At 35.0% G+C, this 24,155-nt stretch overlaps 2 pseudogenes; both read left to right on the top strand.

Moving 5' to 3' along the window:
• On the top strand, positions 1-19,014 carry LOC109078456 (annotated as a pseudogene).
• Positions 19,015-23,050: 4,036 nt separating this feature from the next.
• On the top strand, positions 23,051-24,155 carry LOC109078455 (annotated as a pseudogene).

Here is a 24,155-nt window from a genome sequence, read left to right as displayed (position 1 = left end):
GACACTTTTGTCTGATACTGTTTGTTTAGCTGCGGTGACGGTAGATGGACTCATTATGTTTTTAGTTTCACTGGTTTGTACATTAATTAATGAATGGAAAAAAGAGACTCAGTGTCAATTTGGACGACACCGCGTTCTCAAAGGAAAGAAGTCCGGTGGGTTATTTTTTTCCCCTAATTATGATAATGTTGCTATAGTGTGTTGTAGTGACTACTACTGTGAGGATGGAGTTTCGAACCATATATATATATATATTTATATATATATATATATATATGGTTCGAACCCCACAAAGCTTCATGCATAAACTATCACCTATCAAAGTAATCAGTGGGACCGAACCTTTAACTTAATTCATGTGCTTTAAGTTTCCAAACTGCGTCAATTAGCTCTACTAAAAAATGTGAATAGAGATTATTATGTAAAGTAAGGTCTGTCACCCTTACAGATTAACGGTAAATCTATAAAATAACAAGCGCGATCTGCCAACTTTATGTGCAACTTTCACACACTCTTTGCAAGTGTAACCGTAACATGGTGTTGATGACTCAAAACTGAAGCATCACCTTGCCCACCACAACAGCAACAGCCCATCATCAAATGAACTAACGTTACTCTCGACCTACACGTGCAAAACTCGCAAAACCTTTTCACAACAAGCTAGCTGCTCGTTCTCTAGGTTTTTAAATTAATCCAAAAATAGCAATGATGTCGTTTATTCACCCTTAATCCCAACCCGTTAACTGTGAATCCCTTTTCTCTGTGGGTCATAAACGATGGAAGAATATCTTCGCTACTCTTTATTATGGAAGACCTACTAGGCCAAGTTTTTTTTTTTTTTTTTTTTATGTTTTCTCATCTACAAATCAGTTAATTGCCATAAATAATTTTCGGCATATATCAAACGTCAAATACGTATACGATCAAATACTTTTGATCCTGTGCATATTTTGAGAGAGAGAGAGAACTGTGCATAAAGTATGAAAATATTATTTGATTGTATTTGGGAAAAAATAAAAATAAATACAAAATATATAAAAATATGAAATTAAAATATGAAAGTGCATTTTTCAAAAATTATAAAAGTAATTATAGTTTTTATCACGTAACCACATCACATCATTTAAAGGGTTAGTTCACCCAAAAATGAAAATTCTGTCATTAATTAGCTACTCTTCCTCATGTAATTTCAAGACCTTCGTTCATCTTCGGAACACAAATTAAGATATTTTTGATGGACTCTGAGAGCTGTCTGACCCTGCATAGACAGCAACTCAACTGAAATGTTCCCAAGTCCAGAAACGTAGCAAGGAGATCTGTGAATTAATCCATGTGACATCAGTGGTTCATCCGCAATTATAAAAAGCTACGAGAATACTTTTTGTGTGCAAAAGAGAAAAAAATAACAACTACTTTATTCAACAATTTGTCTTCTCCTCATCACCCTGGTGCCATTTTGGAGAATTTCTGCTGGATGTATGCTGTTCTGTGTCAGCTGCTTCACGCCAGATCTGTTTCCTGTTGTTGTGATTTGATTTGTTCTGAATGGAAACAGCGTATTGGCCTGATGCAAAACAGAATACGTCCTATGTGTCAGCTGCTTCACGCCAGATCTGATGAGGAGAAAAAGATAAATTAAACTAGTCTAATTGCGGATGAATGGTACTGATCCACTGGATTAATTAAGTTTGGTCTCACAACGATACTGGTACAAAGCAACTTATGCTGGTACTTATCAGTGGTGACTGGTTCATTTCATGTGCATATTGTTTCCTCTAAAAAAAAATGTTTGTCTTTGGCTCCTTCAGCTTTAGTTTTCTGACAATGGTGGTTACTCCTCGCACTCAGCTCAGCGTGGTTAAATGAGACTGGAGCAAGTACTGATAAAGTAGCTGCTGTAATGCTTTCATACGTGAAAAAAGCAGTTATTTCCTGAACATTAGTTCATGGGTAAGAGGTACTTTGGCACATTTGGTACAGGATGGTACAGTCAGGTGTGCTGCTGCCAAATGCATATGTTACAGTGGACATTTGCTATCCTGAGTCCACGTTTGTGACTTGGGAGGTGATTGGTTGTATCTGTGTGTACGTTATCAGGGAATGTGGTGATCTCAATAAGTTATGTGTGTGTATGTGTGTGTTGTGTATCAGGGCATGTGGTTTGTTTTGGGGTTTTTTGAGTCATTCAGTCTTACGACAATTTCAAAACTACATCAAAATTTAATGTGATGCAGAAAGACATAGGAATCTATATATAATCTTACATGGGGCCAAGTCAGTTATGTTTAATTATTGCAAATAAAGCAATCTTCATATTTGCCATTTGTTTTATTTGAATTTTAACAGCCACAATTGTTCTGACTAAGAATTTATTTTCTGGTAATTGAGTGGTGATTGAGTGTAATTGATTTTTGTAGTTGTAGTTTTAATGTTTGTAATTGTTGTTACTTTGAATTTATTTTTTTGTAATTGAGTGAAGGCTAGTAAAAAAAAAAAAAAAGAGAGAGGCCTTTTCAAGTGAATATTCTAATAACACACATTAACACCGCACTGAAACACATTAAGGTTCATAGAGTAGCCGACACCCAGGAGGTAGCAAATTTGCTGTTAGGCACATTTACCCAGAGTCCTTTGCTCCACAGGCTAGATATACAGCCCCACTCACCGTTTATTTTGGGCACCTTAAAACTCTAACCGTGTCCTTGTCATACTATGGTTAAGCAGACAACTCTTTCTTGGTAAGCTCGTGTGTGTGTGTGTGTGTGTGTGTGTGTGTGTGTGTGTGTGTGTGTGTGTAATCCTGTGCATCCATACTTATGCTTATAATATTGTCTGTTTTGACCTGAACAGTGACTGACATACATTGGTATGATGCCAAAGATTTGTGTGTGTTGTGTAAATGCATAGCATCTCTTGGAGGGCATGAACATGATCTCAGAATGAAGTACTAAAAAGAGTACTAACTTTATTAGGAATTTAAATTGTGCTTTGGGGTGGAAACATCGCAAAACTGTGGGACAGTCATTTAAAAAAATAAACAACAACAACAAAAAATATATTTTCACAAAATAAATATTTAATTTATTTACTTCATTGTTTGACTCATCACAGTTCTACCCATTTTTGTTTTAAACATGATATTTGTAATGGATTTTCTTGGTGCACATTTAAACGCAAGTCATGGATTAGGCTAAAACAATACAAATCTAATGTTCGGTAAAGACATAGTAAAAAGTGTCTGAGACCGTTTTAATGTGATCTTCATATAACAGAAAAGTTGTAAGAAACCTTGACTAACATCACAAGTGGACTTAAAAAAAGAATGGTACAAAGTGCATATGACCCCTTAGATTCCATTAAAGCACTCAAGTGGCAGCAGGCACGTGCACAGGTAGGGCTCAACCTGTGCAGAGCATATGCCCTTTTTGCCCTTACACTCCGAAGTGCCCTTTTTTTGGTGGTTTTTTTTTTTTTTTTTTTAATCAATGCTATTGGTCACCCTTTACGTCTGTCTGTCTGTTTTACACAAATATTTAGCAAATGAAAGTTCTTTAAAACGAGCTTGTTGTAAATCTTATTCGATCCTCAAGCTGTGTCAGTAAGCTGAGAACTCCACCCCCTCTATATTCATTGAATCACTGAAGTCCACACAGCAGCCGCACAGTAGACAACAGCTGAGCTGAACAAAGTTTTGCGAAAGGGTAAATAAATATCTTGTTGTCTGAATAAGTACTACTATACACTATGTCTATAAGGCTCATATTTTATTTATTTGATGTCTGACTGACTCACTGTGACTGAGGTCTCACAACATGTGGGACGTCGCCTGAGAGAGAGGGCTAGCATTTGCCATCTAGTCATAGCCAATACATAGCCAACACTTAACTAGCCTGTGCATACAGTAGCATTTCATCTTTTATAAAATGTGATTTGTGCCAAATGCATTTTCCCACAGGAAAAACTGAGCGCTCCGTCTATATAGCTACAAAAACTAGTTTGTGACAAAACCTGTAGATGAAAATGTGTTAATGTGAGCGCCGCCGTCGCCGGGTTTTATAATAAAACGGCCAAAAAAAAAAAAAATCACATTTGCACACATTCGCTGTTCAAAAACTATATATTGATAAGTAATACAACAACATATAATTTGTTTTTACCATCAGAATGTACTAAAAAACATAAATAACAGGTGCGCCACCCGCGCTGTTTTTCGTACTGGAACTTACACAAAGCGACGAGTGATCCTCGTCACCTAGATAACATATATAAGAAATTTCTTCTTGAATTTATGATTTATGATGATACTTGATTTTATTAACATTTATTAACATGTTAGGCTAATATGTTATGGTATACTCTCCTTAACACACGTCCTCACATGTATAAAATGTAGTAAAACATGGTTTTACTACAGTAAAGGTATAGTAGTAAAAAAAAATTACAGAAGATCACTGTTAAATCTTTATATTTTATCATGCAGAATGTAATTCATGATTCATGAGTCCAAGGCTTCATTTTATTGATCCGGAAATTTGATCGTCCTAAAAACAGTACATGATGCAAAAACATTTTAAAATCACCATTTGTGTAATGAAATATTATACAATTACAAAATAAAGCTTTGTGTTCTATTTGGAGACCATATATTTTAACTCACATGTATAAAATGGACTGTTTTACTACGTGTAATTTATGCGAATGTAATTAGATCATGCCAAGCTCTTATTTGATTTTGTGTTGTGATCAATCTGAATTTTCAGCATCATTACTCCAGTTCAGTACTCTTCAGTGTCACGTGATCCTTCAGAAATGCTTTTCACTGCAACTGTACTTTTCACACACTATTTTTATTTATTTTTTTCATTGCTGGCTTATTTTAGGGAAAGTGTAGTGAATAAGAAACCTTTAAGAGACCAACATCCCTGGTCCACCACAGTATCAATTTTTTGCCAGGTAGGCGGATACATGTTGGATATGTTATAGTAATGGTTATGGCTATAGTTTCTTATAATCTGGAATTGAGTTGGATATAATTACTTAAATTATTTCAAAAAAGTTTGTCAAAAATACTTGACTCATTGCTCACCTTCCCCTCTTCTCAATGTCATTCATAATCATGTTAACCAAATAATACAAATTAGCTTATAAAACCAAACAGAATAGCTAAAAAAGAGAATATATATAATTTTTTTCTTTGCAAAGTTCATTAAAAAAAGTGCATAAAGTTCAATAAAAAAAGATTTTGGTTTCTGTTTGGTTTTATAAGCTAATTTGTATTTTTTGGTTAACATGTTTATCTATGAGTCAAGTATTTTTTTTCTCTATAAATGCAATTAAAAAAAAGAGGGAGTACACAAGAGAAATTCACAAACACAGGACCCTACAAATAATACTGACAAAAAAACTTTTTTTGCACTTACATACATTTTTGATTACTTGGTGGTGGCAGTGCAATGCCCCGTAAAGAGAGAAATAAGAAAAAGAAGGAGAGGGAGTGACAGCAGGCAGCCAAGGGTAGCAGCTCACTTACTTCATGGATCAGGTCAGTTTGTAGCAGGGAAGAAGAAAAAAGGAAGGAAGTAGTAATTCAGATGTAGAGAGAGAAGCGATAGATGATGTACAAGAATTTGCTGGTGAACAAGATACAGGAGCCTCTGCTCTGCAGGAGAGTTACCAGAAGGAGATGCAGAAGAAGAAAGCCAGTATGGAACAGTATGAAGATGTGACCATTTCTTCCTTTTATGGCAGGCTTACTAAATAATCTTGATATAAAAAAAAAGGGAGGGGGGTGCCCTTTTTCAGTTTCAGCACATGCCCCTCAAAAGGTCTGTGCACGGCCCTGAGTGGCAGTGTTTCTTAAATGACTCGAGTAACCCAGTTCCTTTTGTTCACACAGGTGGCATCTTTATTTAAGGCCAAAGATGGTCAAGTAGAGACCTAATCTGCTCAGAGTGCTCCTCCAGCCACTGTCCTATGCAGAGTTTGTTGTTCAGAGCAAAAACAGCTCTTCAGGGACCAGCCCATGGACCAGAGAAACAAAGTAGGAGTGATGCTGCAGGGCAAAGCAGTGTAAACACAGCTGGTAGTGGATCAGTTAGTACGTCCTCCACAGACTCTGAAAAACCTGAGACTGAGCAGCAGGGATCAGAAAAAGTACCAGCAGAAGATCAAACGAAAGAGGAAAGTCAGAGTTCGGAGAGTTGTATCATTCCTCCTCATCTCTTAGGATCCGGAAACAGTATTATTGTCAGTCCTCGACAGGTCTGTATATTGCATGTTAATTTTCCGCTTTAAAGCGATGCTTGGTAAAGCTGTATAAACATAAACAAAGCAGTATAAACATCCAAACATAAATTAAAACATACTGACTGCACCTTTTAGTTGATTTCCACTATATAACATGCAAATATAGACTATGATTACATAATATTATGTATTCATCTGTCTACAGAGAGGCCACCCCATCTTAAAGTTTGTGAGAAATGTTCTTTGGGAGTTTGGAGAAGTTGTGCCTGACTGTGTTTTTGGGCGGACTACTTGTTCTCTTTTTCTCAGGTTGGTTTTTGTGTATATGTACGGTACAAGAAAGAAGATATATTACACCGGCTTGAAAATCTATTTATTTCTACTACAGTTGTCAGTGTTTCGTGTTGTAAGCCCCTCCAAATGTACACAATGAAAACCTAGAAGCTTCACCAATCATGTACCTAAATATGGAACCAGTGCACTTTTGCACATCTGAGGCCAATTCAAAATCAGCTTAATGCTAGCTTTTAATGCACTGAATCATGGAGACATGAAAGTAATAAGCTGATATTTGTATGATGCCAAAACCTGCCCCAGATTTGTATATTAAAGGTTATGAAATTACCACTAAGTTTAGCCAGCTCTACAGTACCCTTTATCTGCTTACGACTTGAATGTGTTTTTTAATTGTTTTTTGTTATTAAATCAATTACTGAATGTCTGTGCAGATATTTTCAATGCCAAGAAACCATAAATAATACTTTATTAATATTTAATTCAAGGAAATATTGAGTGTTGTCTGTTGAGTGTTAAAATATAGAAATGTTAATGCAAGCATGTGTATGTGCACTTGAATGTGAGAATGGAATCCTATCAGTTAGTCAGGTGAGAAACCACATCATCCTGTGTTTGCAAAGAAAATTAGTGAGAATTCAAAGTAGCAGGCTTGTTGTTAACAGTCAAGATTGGTATGACAATACTCAAGACCGTGCACAGACCTTTTGAGAAACTTTTTTTTTTTTTTTTTTTTTGGTCTTAATGACAAATTGAAAAACAAAAAATAATAGTCTCAAAAGCTTTAGATTTATTCACTATTAATAGTCATAATAATAATATAGTTTGAAGAAAAATATTTTGTATAGCTATACTGTTAAGTTTTATAAGCTAATTTGTATTATTTGGTTAACATGTTTATGTATGTTATTGAGAAGAGGGGAAAGTAAAGCAATGAGTATGCCAGTATTTTTGCCAAACTATTTTGAAAAATAATTTAAATAATTATGTCCAACACAATTCCAGTCAAAGCAGGAGATTATAGGAAACTATAGCCATACCGTCACTATAGCATATCCAACATGTATCCACATACCTGGCAAAAACTTGATACTGCAGAGGACTAGAGATGTTGGTCTCATGAAGGTCTAAAATAAGCCAGCAATGAAAAAAATAATAAAATATTGTGAAAGGTACAGTTGCAGTGAAAAGTTTGAATTGTACCAGAGCTTTCCCCTCCTTATCACGCACACACACACACACACACACACACACACACACACACACACATATATATATACTTATTCCATGGTCTGTCTGAATACTGGATTCTGATTGCCTAGCAGGTATGTAGTAAATCCGTTTAATGCAAAGGTAGTTCCAAGTCAGTTTAATCACGTTGCGCTGTTTTTGTTTTTGTTGATTAACATTAAAGTATAATTATTAAGGATATAAAAGTGAAAGTGATTTATGATTTATAATTTTTTAGCTTTTAAGAGGAGAGAGGAGAAAAAATTTGTGATTTGTGAAACGCTGATTTAGAATGTCCGTTGTAGACATTACTATACGTCTACAGTGTTGCCAAGTCCGCGGTTTTCCTGTGGAATTGGGCTTATTTATCACTGTTGCCGCAGGTTGAAGCGACCCCAAAAACGTGTATTTTAGCCCCTGGAACGCGATTTTTACCGGGGGACCCCCTTGAAACATCGATAGTTTGTGCTAGTTTTGAGTAGCAATTGGGCAGGTTTTGTTATGAAAACCTGGCAACCCTTTCCCTGAGGCAGGTTAACGTTATTATTGTTAACATAGCGGACTCATCAAAAAATACATTGGCATCATCTGTATTAAAGAGAAAATAATCACTTGATCTCAATCTCAATCTGTCCCTGATGTTTTTTTTGGAGAAACATTTTTTTTGGAGAAAATTGTAAATAAACATTCTCCTTGGACAAAGCACAGAGTGAAGGGACGGGAAAACCCTTGGTTTTCTCCAGAGTTGTCAGACATTATCCATCAGCGAAATGTGGCATGGGCTAAAGCTAGAAATGGTGATTCTGCCACTGACTGGTCCATTTTTCAGACAACTAAGAAATAAATGTACCTCTCTTATCAAAAAGGCTAAATCAGAATATTATTTATCAGTCACAAGTGAAAACCTCAATAATCCACAGAAATTTTGGAAAGTCATCAAGTCTCTTTCTGTGAATAAAAGTAATGAAGCCCTCCCAGAATTTGTTTTAAAAAACTCTCTCCCAGTCTACGACAGAGTTGATGTCTTAAATTGCTTTAATGAACATCATTTTGTATCAGTTGGTTCTCTGTCCGAGTCGACAGGAGTAGTCGCTGTCACTCCATGCACATACTCCTCAGTGTTTTCTGGAGAGCCTTTTAATTTTGTTTCTTTTACTGTGCAGCAGGTGCATGGAGCTCTTAAAGCATTAGATCACAGAAAACCTCCTGGACCAGATTTAATAGAGCCTTACTTTTTGAAAAAGGCAGCTGATTTTGTTGCAGAGCCCCTTACAATTCTTTTTAATCTGTCAATTCAAAACAATGAAATACCATCAGTTTGGAAGTCAGCTTTTGTTACTCCCTTGTTTAAAGGAGGTGATCCAGCAGTTTTAACTAACTATCGGCCTATATCTAATTTTGTGTGTTTTGTCAAAATTTTAGAATCCCTTGTTTCAGACCAAATAAAAGAGTTTTATACTCAAAAAATGAACTCCTTTCTAAACTGCAGTCAGACTTCAGGAAAAAGCACAGTACCATCACTGCTGTTACAAAAGTAATTAATGACATACTTGTCGCTCTTGATAGAAAGCAATTCTGTGCATCACTTTTTCTTGATCTGTCGAAAGCTTTTGACACAGTGGACCCATGCTGTTTTAAAGCAAAGGCTTCTTTGTCTGGGATTGTCTGATTGTGTAGTTTCCTGGTTCATGAATTATCTGATTGACAGGAATCAGTGCATTAAATGTGATGGTCTATGTTCTGCATTAGTGAAGGTCCACAAGGGAGTGCCACAAGGCTCAATATTAGGACCTCTCTTGTTTATTATGTATATAAATGAACTAGGCCACAATGTGTCGGATGCTAATATGCAATTTCTATGCTGATGACACGATTATTTATTGTTTTGGATCGTCCCCAGCTAAAGCGGGTTGAGTCTTTGCAGAAAGCTTTTGATGTGGTTCACGTACGCTTATGCAGCTTAAACTGGTTCTCAATGCTGATAAGACCAAACTGATGCTGTTTAGAAAAACTAAGAAGGTTTCTCAAGCTCCTCCTCCTGTGTTCACTTTGACTGGAAGTGTCATAGAGGTGGTTCATTCTTATAAGTACCTTGGTATCTGGCTTGATGATGCTCTCACCTTTAAGTCTCATATAGACAACCTTGTGAAGAAACTCAAACTTAAACTGTCCTTTTTTTTTCGAAATAAATTTTGTTTTTCTTTTAAAGCAAAAAAGCAGCTAGTCACTGCAACATTTTTATCTGTCTTAGATTATGGAGACCTGGTGTATAGGACCGCTTCAGCACAATGTCTGTATAAGACTGACACTGTTTATCATGCGTCTCTGAGATTTATTATGAATTGTAAAAACTTGACCCATCATTGTGAATTATATTCCAGAGTGGGATGGCCATCGTTGTCCAACAGGAGATCAGGGCACTGGCATACTTTTATCTATAAGGCCATGCTTGGTCTTCTTGCCATCCTACATCTGTAGTTTAATCACATTGAGAAGTGTTAGTTCTTATTCATTGCGATCAAATGATCACTTGCTGCTCATTGTTCCATTTGCCCGTACAGAACTGGGAAAAAGGGCTTTTGTCTACTCAGCTCCTTCTGCATGGAACTTTTTGCAAAAAGACTTAAAAGCATTTAAGGAAATAAGTTCAGATAATTTCAAGTCCAGATTGAGAGAACCTGAAATGACCTGTTTAAATTGTAAATGTTTTTAATTATTTGTATTGTATAACTTTCATAAATGTAATTGATTGTGTTTTTGCTGCCTCTTGGCCAGGACTCCCTTGAAAAAGAGGTTTTTAACCTCAATGGGACTTTCCTGGTTAAATAAAGGTTAAATAAAAAAAAAAAAAATGACAGCAATTAAATGCAGTGGAAAGGTTTTTTTGGGATTAAGTTCAAAATATCGGTTTTGGTCGTCCTTTGATCTGTAATAATCGTAATCGGCATCGGCCCTGAAAAATGCATATCGGGACTTAAATTTTCATGGCAAAAGAAGGACTATGCAACTCATCTGATCACTCTTCATAACATTCTGGAGTATATGCAAATTGCTATTATAAAAACTTAAGCAGCAACTTTTCCAATTTCCAATATTTATGTAATTCTCAAAACATTTGGCCACGACTGTAGGTGATGTAAAAGAGGAAAGCAGGCATTTGGACCAAAGCACTGTGAGGCAAGGGAGGGGGGAACTCAAAATGTTTCTAAACTTAAAACACATTTTTGCCCCGTTTGTGTTGTTTTACTACTTATACAATTATTTAAAGTATAAAACATTGTTATTTACAATGAACAGCCTGGTTTTTAATCATTTTTAGGGGGGACAACCCTCCTGACCCACCCAGGATTTCCACCTATTTGAAGCAGGCAGAATGCTGGAGCTAACGTGCTGTAACTGACGAAAATAACTGTCATTTTTACCCATTCGGTCAAATATTGTGCTGCAAAGAGCAGTACTAGTTTTAAGTAAGGGATAATGTACATCCGCTTCGCGTCAGGGTTTATTCTGAGATAACAACCGGCTGGATGTACATCATCCCGCTTATTACACGGCTACTTGCCACATAAGTAAATAATTTGAAGCGAAATATTGATTTGAGTTGAAATATTTGAACGCAAAGTTTCCGTGAAGACAGCAGTTGCGAGCAAGCGGCAAATTCAAACTAAACAGACATTTAAGGGAGGCGGTGCAGTCTAACCACGTATTACACAATATTTAACCACAAAAATAATTAAGGCAATAAAAGAATTAAGACGAAAATGTTTTAAAACCTTACCAGTTTGTTAGTTCTCTTATAGTCCATTACAGCGTACAAAACAATCTTAGCAAAATGTCAGCACCTGCGTTTGTATGAAACGAGAGCGAGTCCGTGATATAATTAAATAATTGTACACCATTTTGAATCGAGTTTTATTATTTTATTAGCTAAACAAACACAAGAGTACAGCGCTAACTGCTGTTACCCGGATGAGCCCAAGTAGGGCTCGCTGCAGCCTGCAGTGGACAGCCAACCCCGCCCACATCCAAGTGTGACGTCAGAAGTCATGTCCATCCCCGACACAACCCCGCCCACATCCAAGTGTGACGTCAGAAGTCACGCCCATCCCGACACAACCCCGCCCACGTCCAAGTGTGACGTAAACGAAAGCCACGCCCATATCAAATACGTCTCCTCATGTGATTTCCCAACGCTATCTCACGACCAATTCGTACGTATTTTACAAGGTGGCTAATTCGTACGAATTTGTACGACCTCACTCGTACGATTTCATACGATTTGCCTAGACGCCCAGTGACGGGTAGGTTTAGGGGCGGGGTTTGGTGTAAGTAATTCGTACAAATTCATACGAATGTGCAACTCGTAAAATACGTACGATTTGGCAAAAATCGTATGAATTTGTACGAGTGTGGTCGTACGAATTCGTACGAATTAGCCACCTCGTAAAATATGTACGAATTGCCGTGAGATCGGGCTGGATTTCCCCATCCCCGTACCTGGAAACCCGGAAGTATGTTGAAACAATTTATGGAAGTTAATGGGATCTAAATAAAATAATATTGTCCTTCGTTTTACTAATACACGTTTTCTTATTTTTGTAAAGGATGTCTAGGCTAAAATGGCACAACTTAAATCTAATATATATTTAATATATCTAATATACGGAGCTGATTTTTGTCATCATAACAGCTCCTAAAACGCTTATGTTGATTAAAGTAGGCTTATTGTCAATTAAAACTTTTTAAACCTTACCTTGTTCATTTATGTAATGAGATAAATTCACATTTATTAAAAAAAAACGATTTTGACCTACCCAAGGCAAAATTGAAATGCATCAAATTTAAAGGGGACAATTAGATTTTGGTATTGTAAAAGTATGCAAATTTATTGTAAAAGTTGGTATTGTATAATTGTCATTTAATTTTCTAAAGATTTATTCCACTTATCATAAAGTGTTAACATTTGAATGATAGAATCAACAGTTCCCCATATGCAGTAGGCTACACATACTTAGGCTGAATAGTAAAAGTAACATGACATTGACCTTCAGGCCTTGTTCATCATATTAAAATTTTAATAAAGAAACATGTCCAGGTCCTCCACATACTTAAAGAGTGAATGAAAAAGGCATCCATTGTTTCATTGGGTATTTTTATATTTATTATTTTATAAAAATAATTACATGTACAATTTTACAAAAAAATAAAAAATAATAATAATAATAATAATATACACCACCAGTTTTTGAACAGTAAGATTTTTTATTATTTTTTTAAAGTCTCTTCTGCTCACCAAGCCAGGATTTATTTGATCCAAAACACAGCAAAAACAGTAATGTGAAATATTTTTACAATTTCAAAGAACTGCTTTCTATTTGAATGTATTTTAAAATGCAGTTTATTCCTGTGATCAAAGCTGAATTGTCTGCATCATTACTCCAGTCTTCAGTGTATTAACATAATAATAATAAAATGTTTTTTGAGCATCAAATCAAAATATTAGAATGAAGGATCATGTGACTGGAGTAAGTCACCTTTGAAATCACAGGAATAAATTTCATTTTAATAGAAATATAGAAAATTGTTATTTTAAATAGCAAATATATATTACAAAGCAAAATATTATACAAATATTTTAAAATTGGACTGTTTTTTGCTGTACTTCGGATTAAATAAATGCAGGCTTGATGAGCAGAAGATATTTCGTTAAAAACAGTAAAAAATGTCACTGTTCAACAAAATCGCACTGTTTTTGACTGGTTGTGTTTAACAAAAGGTATGCTCCAAATATTATAAAGTCTGAGCAGCTGAATGATCAGATAAACAGTTCTTGACATGCAGTACACACACATACATACATAGACTACACAGAGAGATTCCTTGCTTTAATATATCCTCCGATTCTCCCTCCAGGTAGTCTTTGATGGCATTCTGTTGATTTTTACTGTCCATCTGGAGAACGGCAGGCCCTGTCACCTCCCCACAGAATAACCCACGATGACTCTGTACCACGCTGGACCAGTGTCCCTTACAAACACTTCCACTTTTTGTCCTCTCTTGGCGCTCCTGTTTAAAAATAGAGAATACATACATGTTGGGGGTATATGTGTCCACTAAAAATTATTTACCTCATCATTCTACATACCAAACATATTTATGATTTTTAAACCACAAAAATCAATCAATATCTAAAGAAATGCTCTCTCCCCATACCTCCATGCTCCACTGCATGGCTTATGTGGTCCTTCAAGTGAACTGTAACAAGTAATTTTCTTTACTGGTGAAACTGCAGCAGGGACCCCTTAACCCGGGAGAACTGCCCTGCATCAGGCTTGGACTGAATATGTGTAGATTGCTGTAAAACATGACAAACAAACATTAGGTGATCTTTTCGTTAACATAGAGAAGAATACAAAGATAATTTGTGACATACACAGAGTTATCCAGCAAGACATAATGAAATGATGCGGTTGCCCAACCAAGTTATACTGTGCATGGGTACTGTGATCAGAGTATATCATTAAAGAGGTTATATGTATGTGAGTTTTGTGTGTGTGTTGTTGTGTGTGTGTGTGTGTGTGTGTGTGTGTGTGTGTGTGGTGGTGGTGGGGGGGGGGGGGGTACAGTAAATACATATGTGTGAGAGGGATGAAGTGTGTGTGTCTGAGTGGGTAAGATGAGTGTTATGTGTGGGGGGGGGGTATAAAAAAAATATTGCACATTGATTCATAATTGATTTTATGTTGTAAGACTTGTGCCTTCTATCTATCTATCTATCTGTCTCTCTATCTATCTACACATGTACGTATGTATATATGTATGTATTTGTGTGTGTGTGTGTACGCATACATGCCACGAATACATACATACATATATACATACATGTGTGGATAGATAGACCCCCCCCAACATAAAAAACACTCATCTACCCCCACCTTAAAGGGTCATTCAGAAACACACACACACACACACACACACACACACACACACACACACACACACACACATATATAAGTATATTTGTTTGCTTGCAATAACGTGCCTGTGTGAAGTTGAAATTAAAAATACTGTTGTTTATGCACATGCACACAAATGACGCACACGTTCTTAAAGTTGTCGACGTTTGGTAAAGACCAAAGATATTTTTTTTTTACTTACCGACACGGCAAACAACAGCTTCATTTTTAGCGGTTGGCAAAGAATACAAATTATCTTCTTATTGATGCTTCTTCCTGTTTCAAAATGATTGAGAATGTGACGTATTTTGACATGGGCGTAGTCTGTGACATCACACTTGGATGTGGGCCGGGTTGGATGTCCACCGCAGGCTGCAGCGAGACGCTCCTCGGATGAGCCTGTGTTATCAGCTTTTACCGGTTGTTATCGAGGGATAACATACAGTACCTTGGAATGTCACGACTGATCAATCAGAATCAAGTATTCCACAGAGCTGTGTAATAACTTGAAATAGCCATGGAATAACGCTTCGCGTTGGTTGGTTCTTTGCCTTCACGTCGTGCATTTAAAATCCTTTAATGCACGGCTAGTAGTTGATTATCTGTTACATAAAAATACTACATATATACATACAGAATATATACAGAATATTACATTTTGCATGAATATAAAGATTTCACAGTGATCTGATTCTTTAATGTTTTTTAGATCCTAAAACATTATTTAAAACCATGTTTTACTACGTTTATACATAAAGACGAGCAGAGAGTATAGCATACTAGATTAAGAAATAGCTAGCAATTACATGCATACAGCGTAAACATGAAACATGTGACCATATAAATGTTAATAAATTAAGTGTATCAGCAATAATAAATCAAAGAAGGGTGCTCAGTTTTTCCTGTTGTAAAATACATTTGGCCAAAATCTAATTCTATAAAAGAGATTAAATGCTACTGTATGCACAGGCTATTTACGTGTATTGGCTATGACTAGATGGCAAATGCTAGCCCTTTCTCTCCAGTCCCACATGTCTCAGACCTGAAATGCATAAAATATGAGCCTTTATAGACATAGAATTTCTTGAGTAAAGAAAACTCTGTACTTATTCACAAGAAGATCTTTATTTACCCTTGCAAGATTTCGTTCAGCTGCTGTGGAAATTAAGTTCATTCAGTCCAGATAGAGTGGGTGGAGTTAAGAGATTTTACTGACAGTTTGAGCGTATCCAACAAGATTTAGTCACAAGCTCTATTTAATACCTCTCACTGGCTAAATATTTGTAAAACAGGCAGACATACAAAAAGGTTGACCAATAGCATTGATTTATTGAAGAAGAAGAAAAACAAACAAACAAAAAAAAACACCGCCACCAAAAAAGGGCACTTAGGAGTGTAATGGAAAAAAGGGCATTGCTCTGCACAGGTTGAGCCCTACCTGTGCACGTGCCTTATCATAGACAATGTTGAATCAGTTGAGAAATGTAAATTAACAATAACATTTTGTATTTGGAATGGCTTGTTTCCGTGTATAATAATGCAATTAAATTTCTATGGCAAGATGAAGTTTTTTGCTTAAAGGGATAGTTCACCAAAACATTTACACACTCTCCACTTGTTCCAACCCTGTATGAGTTTATTTCATCTGTTGAGTACAAAAGAAGGTATTTTAAAGAATCTTGGTAACTAAATGGTTAACGGTAGCCAGTGACTTGCATTGTATTTTTGGCTTCCATCAGCTCTTTGGTTACCAACATCCATACAAATTTGGAACAACTTGTTGGTGAGTACTGAATATGAATCATTGCAAAGGTTTTTAGTCCCTTAAACAATGGTTTAATTTTACTAAACTGCAAATGGAAATTTGAAATTCAATTTCTCTAATGTTTATATTCACCAGCCATATGTAAGTAGATTGTGTGACATATTAACGTGGTGAATCTCTCTGTCTCACTAATTCACTTAAATTTCTTTGTCCTTCCTGTTTCTTTGCCCTTTCTGTAATGTGTAGTGTTATTTAAATCTTATTAAATGCTAAATAAGTCACGATAGTCAGTAAAATGTAGCCTCTTAGTGCTAGCTTTTGAACTTTTAAACAAATCTAATTCAGTTATGATGTTCATGTCCCATTTCTCTCTTCCTCATTTTTCAGAAAGACTCTCATCATGCACTGAAAGAGCTATGCATCATGGCTGACTGTGTACTCTCATTTTGGCCTGGAGGTAAGGGGATTATTCAAAATAATCAAGTGGGAGGGGTATTTCCTTGGTGACTTTTGTAAATATAAGGTGTTAAAGCTCCAACCCTGTTAGTATTTAGTGCTTCAATTCAGTTACTAAAACTAAACATACCTAACTAAACATACCAAACATACCTGTTTGTGTGTGTAAGTTCTGAAGAAGCAGGCCGTTATCTTGAGACATATAAATCCTATGAGAAAAAACCTGCAGATGTTCTGAAAGAAAAAGTGGAGAAAAATTACCTGTCCCAGGTTAGAGCACAAAAACCTATTAATAAGTCTAAAATTATTACGTTTGGTTCATTTAGTCATAAACTGATGACAACTTTCTTTTTGTTTGACAGGTTACAGATTGTTTAACCACAGTAAAGTCTGTCAATAAGACAGATGGCATGACTCTCCTGTCTACTTTTTCTGTAAGGAATACTTTTCCTTTATACAGTATGTTGCACATTTACTATATTACTTACACTACTGTTCAAAGTTTGGGGTTAGTGAGATTTTTTAAAACAAATTGTTAGTTGTATTCAGAAAGGACACATTTAATTAATCAAAAGTGACAGTAAAAACGTTGACACTGTTACATAAAATTAATTTGTGTAAATTTACATTTAGTCATTAAGCAGACGCTTTTATCCAAAGCGACTTACAAGTGAGGACAATGGAAGCAATCAAAATCAACAAAAGAGCAATGATACGCAAGTGCTATAACAAGTCTCAGTTAGCTTAAAACAGTACACATAGCAAGTTTTTTTTTTAAATTATATAATAAAAAAGAAAACAGATAGAATAGAAAAAGAATATAGCAATCTAATGTTAGAGGCCTTTTTTTGGTTTTGTTTATTGTATAATAAATAAAAAGAAAACAGAATCCAAAAAGATTAGAGAAGCTAGTGTAAGTTTTTTTTAAGAAAACAAGTAGTTAGTAAATGAATAGAGTGCAAGTCTGAAAGGGGCAAGTTTTTTAAGAATAGAATTAGAATAGAGTGCTAGAGTTAGAGGGTCAAATAAAGATGCAAGAGGTGTCTTTTTAGCCGATTTTTGAAGATGGCTAAGGACTCAATAAATAAATATAAATAAGAACTCAAAATAAATGCTGTTTTTGAAAACTTGAAAACATCAAATAATCCTGAAAAAATGTGTCAGTGTCCACAAAGATATTAAGCAGCACAACTGTTGAAAATGTTACTTGAGAAGAAAAATCTGCATATTTTTTTTTCTGTCATGTGACACTGAAGGCTGGAGTAATGGCTTCTGAAAATTCAGCTTTGCAATCACATTAATAAATTATTTTAAATTCACATTTTTGGTCAAATAATTATGCAGGCTTGTTGAGCTTAAGAGACTTCTCTCCAGTCAATCAATCAATCCAAAACTTTTGAGTTTGTGTATATAAAACCCATTGTTAATAATCTTGAAATACTTGTATGTTCTTTTATGTTAATGCCATTTTATCTCTTCAGTCTTTTGAGGGCATTATTAAGGCCTCTATGGAAGAGCTAGTTTTGTGTCCTGGACTTGGTCCACAAAAGGTGTGTAGAAAGTGTTTGAGCAGTTGGCTTTATATGTAGCATCTGATATCTGTTAACATATGTTACGAAGTTTTACATATATTATTATTGCTCGTGAGTTTTAACAGTAAGTGCATTTGACACTTAATTTCCTTTCCTGTTTGTAGTTCATTTAGGCAAGAAGGCTTTATGATGTACTGCATCAGCCCTTCATAAAGACCAAGAAGAAGAAAAGCTGATAAAGCCAAACTGCTTTTCATGAAATCACCAACTGTCTTCAAACAGAGTGCCTAGAATAAGGATCTGGGGCCATATAGCACAAGGTCTTCTGGAGGCTTCACAGTCTTTGGCCTATGATGATCTCTGCCTTTGGGGCATAAACAGCTATAAATGCAGTGGTTTATTTATAAAGTGTAACCTGCCTTTGTAATTCTGTAAATTCAGTCTGAATTAGTAGGATGAGGCAAGGTTAAAATTTTAGTCATAATAACATTTTTTCATGTATGTTTATGAAACATTCAATAAATTTAAATTATGTATAGCAGTAATTGTATGTTATGTTGTTTTAGAGTGGGAGGGGAGATTCTGTTATAGCTCCATGATTCTTATTGCAACTGAAACAAAACCTGTAGAAACCACTTGTCATATATGCAGAGGTGTAAAAAGTACTCAAAAATTTTACTCAAGTGAAAGTATAAGTACTCAGTGAAAATTGTACTCAATTAAAAGTACAAGTATCTGGTCAAAAAAATACTTGAGCAAAAGTAAAAAAGTACAACTTTAAATTGAACTCAAGAATTAAAAAAGTAGAAGTACTTTTTTTTCTGACAGACATACAGGAGAATGGTTAAAGGGAGAGAACAAAAAAAATGCAATGGCACGGGTCAAACATTTAGTTCAACAACAACAATTAAAATGAAACACAGCGGAACACCAAAAAAAAAGAAAAAAAGAAAAATACAGGGAAAGGGATTAAAAGGAAACTCCATCCTTTCCACCCTCATGCCATATGACTTTCATTTATCAGATGAACACAAACTAAGAAAAAAAAAATAATTTCTCTTTATATAATGCAAGTGTATGGGACATCCAAAAATGACACTTCAAAAACTATACACAAAGTGAATATGACAGTAACTCATGCAACCCCTGTTAATGAATCACTGTCGTCTTAAGTGAAACGATAGGCATATGTAAGAAAAATACAAATACCAATATTTTAATCTTGACCGTCATATTCACTTGTGTGGTTTCTGAAGTGGTCCTGTCCCCTTGCATTATATGGACTGAAAATCTTTGCTTGTGTCCATGTGAAGAAAGTAAGTCATAAACATCTGGGATGACAGAGGTTCAGTAAATGGTGAGAGAATTTTCATTTTTGGGTAAACTATCACTTTGAAGAGCAAGATTTGATGGAGACGCTAGAAATATATTCCAGGCAAATATTGATAAATAATTATTTGTGACTAATTAGATTAATTAATGAGAAAAGCATGTAATTATTAAGATTAAAAAAATATTCACTGGCAGTCCTAATTCCTATGTAATGTTTCATATAATGACATATTGTAAATACAACTTATCCACCACCTGGTAAGAACATCACTAAACATGAATTACAATTAATTTAGCATACAATGTTTATTTAAACACTTTTTTTGGAGATTTGTAACACTTAACAAAAAAAATAAAAAATCCCACAAAAATATTAATTCTATTTAAATTCTCATCACTGATTTTATTTGCACTCAATTTTGTGCATTCAGCTAATATATTATATAGTTAATGGTTCTATCAAAACAGAACAAATAATGAATAAACTTTTTTTGGGGGGAAACGCAACTTTGCTACCTCAATATGCTTCCTCAGATTTGATGGTGAACTTTTGAAGCCAGACATTTACCTGATGAAAGTCATAATTGAAGTAGAAATGTGTGTGTTTTATGCATGAAAACAATGATCATTAGTTCTCACATCAGGCACACACGTTTGAGCTTCTGTTTACCATATTTAATGTGCATAAGATAAAATAAAAATATAATGTACTTTTCAAGATGAAATAAAATTGTAAGGAGTAAAAAGCACTGTTTTTTCTTCAGAAATGTAATCAAGTAAAAGTACAAGTAGTCAGTTTTACTTGAGTAAAGTACAAATCCCCCAAAATAATACTTAAATACAGTAATCAAGTAAAATTACTCAAGTATTTTACACCTCTGCATATATGGTTGTCAAAAATGGTGGAAACTTAAAAAACAGGCTCAAATCGGAATTAGACTACGTGGGTAAACTGACTCCGAGTATGAATGTGTTTGTGGGCCAAAAGTTCATGGTCATCACAATTGCCACAGTAAACTACATCACACCGGCCGTAATCTCACAACTGACTGACACCCAACAAGCAACAAACCAGGTGGGAGGTTTTACTACAGACGTGATAATTAGAATCTTCTCTAATCTAACTAGTGCATTAAAGAGTTAGTTTACCCAAACATGAGAGTTCTGTTATTTCCAAACCTGTAAATCCTTCATTCATCTTCAGAACACAAATTAAGATATTTTTGACAAAATCCGAGAGCTTTCTGACCCTGACAGCAATGCAACTACCATGTTCAAGGCCCAGAAAGGAAGCAAGGACATCAATAAAATTGTTCATGTGACATCAGATGTTCAACTATAATGTTATGAAGCTGCGAGAATACTTTTTTGTGTGTGCAAAGAAAACAAAAATAATGACTTCATTCAACAATTTCTTCTCTTCCCTGTCAGTCTTTAAAACCCTCTGGAGTCGATTAACGCGTATACGCGTTTTGGGGTATTTTCTCCTGATAACCCCGAAAAGAACTTAAATTAGGCTACACTTTCAGTTTTGATCGTACAGATAAGAGCAATACATCAATCGAATCTGTAAAGGGTCTACTTTTTTTGTATACAGACATAATAACCACAAAACTTTGTGCATTTATAAAATAAAGATAACAAACAAGGAGTGCTGTCTGCAGCCTTTGTCTGCGCTGATCTTCATTTACAAATGCGTCATTAAATGAACTTTAACTCAGTGAATATTCAACACAGAGACATGAGAGAGATATCTATAGAACGCCTGACATGTCTACTTTTAAACTAAACAAGTGCTGCCGAAAACAAATATTCTGTGATAAAGCAATCCATATGAAAACAACGCCATGTCCGTTTTTCACGTCTCCCTTCATTATCTTCTAATGCGACCACGCCCACGCGCCGAGCGCGCTATTCAAATTATAATGTTTCACTAAAGCGCGCGGCTTTAATACGCCCACACAACAGAAGACAACGCAGCGAGATTGTTCTTCAAGTTTTTTTATTTTACTGTTTGCTTCGCGATGAGAGGAATAAGACATAATTCACCCCAAAAAGATGTGATGTGGTTGAGGATTTGAGATTTGGATTTCCTCAGAAAAAAAGAATGAAGCACTTTATTCAGCACTTTTTATTTATTTATATACTTGTACTAGTTTTCACATAACGTGTAAACATTTTACTAGTTAGACTTTTTCCAAAGACTTTTTCCAAAGACTTTTTCCAAACTATAATTCCTGACTAAATGTATAATCAAGTGAAATATTATGAAGTTTCAATAACAATATACACTACTATACCATTCAAAAGCTTGATGTAAATAATATAAATGTACCAATAAATGTAACTGTAACAAATGTAATAAACAATGCTGTTCTTTCAATTTATCCCCCCTAAAAAAACCAGAAAAAAATATTCTCAGCTCTTTTCAACATTAATAATAATAATAATAATGATAATAATAACAATAAATGTTTTTTTTTTTTTTTTTTTTTTTTTGTAGAAAATAAGATTGTTAAAAGGATTTCTGAAGGATTGTGTGACGAGTAATGATGCAAAAAATTCAGTTTGAAAGTCAGCTTTGATTGTTCCTAATAAACTGTTTAACTGCACTCACAAGTGAATATTAAATTATGTTGTGGGATAATTAAATATATTCTAAATAAACTACAAACATAAAATTATATACATTTATTTTGTCCTCACATTCTTTCTTGTAACTCATCCCTCTCAGTGACACAGCTGACTGAATGGCTCATTATGCAGCTCATTATGCAGGTCTTTGTCTTCTCAGGTGTGAATTCATGATAGTTGACGCCTACTCGCATATGACTTTTACCAACAAAAAGTGTCTTAGAAAATTTTAAATCAATATATTGTTTTCTGTAAGTGAGTAAACAAGATGATTTTAACATCATTTAGAAAAAAAAATTCTAGGCTACAAGCTCCAGTTCTCAAAAGTCCCGGGAACCAATTTTCTATATGTTTTTTATTGCCTTATTCAAGTGATTTAACATTTTTAGTTTTTCACTAACCACGCACAACATTTTTTTTCTCAAAAACACAATCATGTACATACATGCTGCTCACATATTATTATAGCAGTTTGTGCTGATTACAGTGAGATTAGACTTTAGCCATTTAGATATTTATAAGAAACTGAAAAAAGCACAAATGTCAGGGCATGACAAAACTTCTCCAGGCCCCAAAAACACCCTTAGACTCCAGAGGGTTAAAGGTTCTTCATGCAAACATAAATAATAATAAAAAAGCCAGTTTAAGTCTTCATCCTGTTTTTAGTCTTTGTAACAATGTACTGTCATAATCCTCTACAGTGATCACCACTAAAATAACTTTGACATTAAATGTTTGCACAGACATCCAATTACTTAGAAGTTGTTCTGGGAGCTCAGAATATTAGCCAGAACGAGGACAGCCAGCAGATTATCCAAGTAGACAAGTACATCAGACATCCTAAGTATGAGTATGATCACAGGACCTATGATATCATATTACTAAAGGTATTATTGGTGCTCAAATTGGGTGGACCTTTTTTTATTTTATTTTTTATTTTATTTTTTTTAAAAACTCATAGAGTAATTCACTCACTAATATGTTACAGCTGAAGACCAAAGCTGTGCAGAATGAGTTTGTGGATGTTATTGAGCTACCTATTAGCAATGATAATATTCCTGCTCATGTGGAATGCTCCATTGCTGGCTGGGGCATGAAAAAACCCAGAGGAAGAGCATCAAATGTTCTGCAGGAAGTCAGCCTCAAACTGCAGTTCAGCTTTGAGTGCAAAAACAAATGGAAAAATAATTTCAACTTTCTGTAGTGTCTCCGATGGGAAAAGGGCGTTCTGTCAGGTACTGCAACATCACTTTTGATAATTATCCAAAAAAAAAAAAAAGTATGTCATCTGATATTTCACATAGTGGCAGACTATATTTTAAATCTTTCGTTTGTTTCTTTAGGGTGATTCTGGCAGTCCTCTTCTTTGTGAATCTGAACTTAAAGGAATGGCTGCGTACACATATCCTAATGACTGTACATTCAAGGAGTACCCTGAAGTCTACATGAAAATATCTGCCTTCCTTCTGTGGATTAAAAAAAAAAAAAACATTAAGTGATTGAAATAGCATCATTTCTTTAAAGTTGAAAACATGCTTTTTGTAAGGTATTTTTGACATCTTGGTCTGTCTTCGCGAAAGTGGATCCATTTGTTGACAACAAACTATTACACGTGCAAATATGTAAAGCTGATTCTATTCATTTAAACTTCAGTATTTGAAATACATAAGTTCAAATTTGGCCAATGACCAGGTCTCTAACGTCTCTTTT

The sequence above is a fragment of the Cyprinus carpio genome, chromosome B9 (genome assembly GCF_018340385.1).
Source record: "Cyprinus carpio isolate SPL01 chromosome B9, ASM1834038v1, whole genome shotgun sequence".
NCBI lineage: Eukaryota > Metazoa > Chordata > Actinopteri > Cypriniformes > Cyprinidae > Cyprinus > Cyprinus carpio.
The sequence above is the reverse complement of the archived record's forward strand: the minus strand, read 5'-3'. Positions and strand labels throughout refer to the sequence as shown.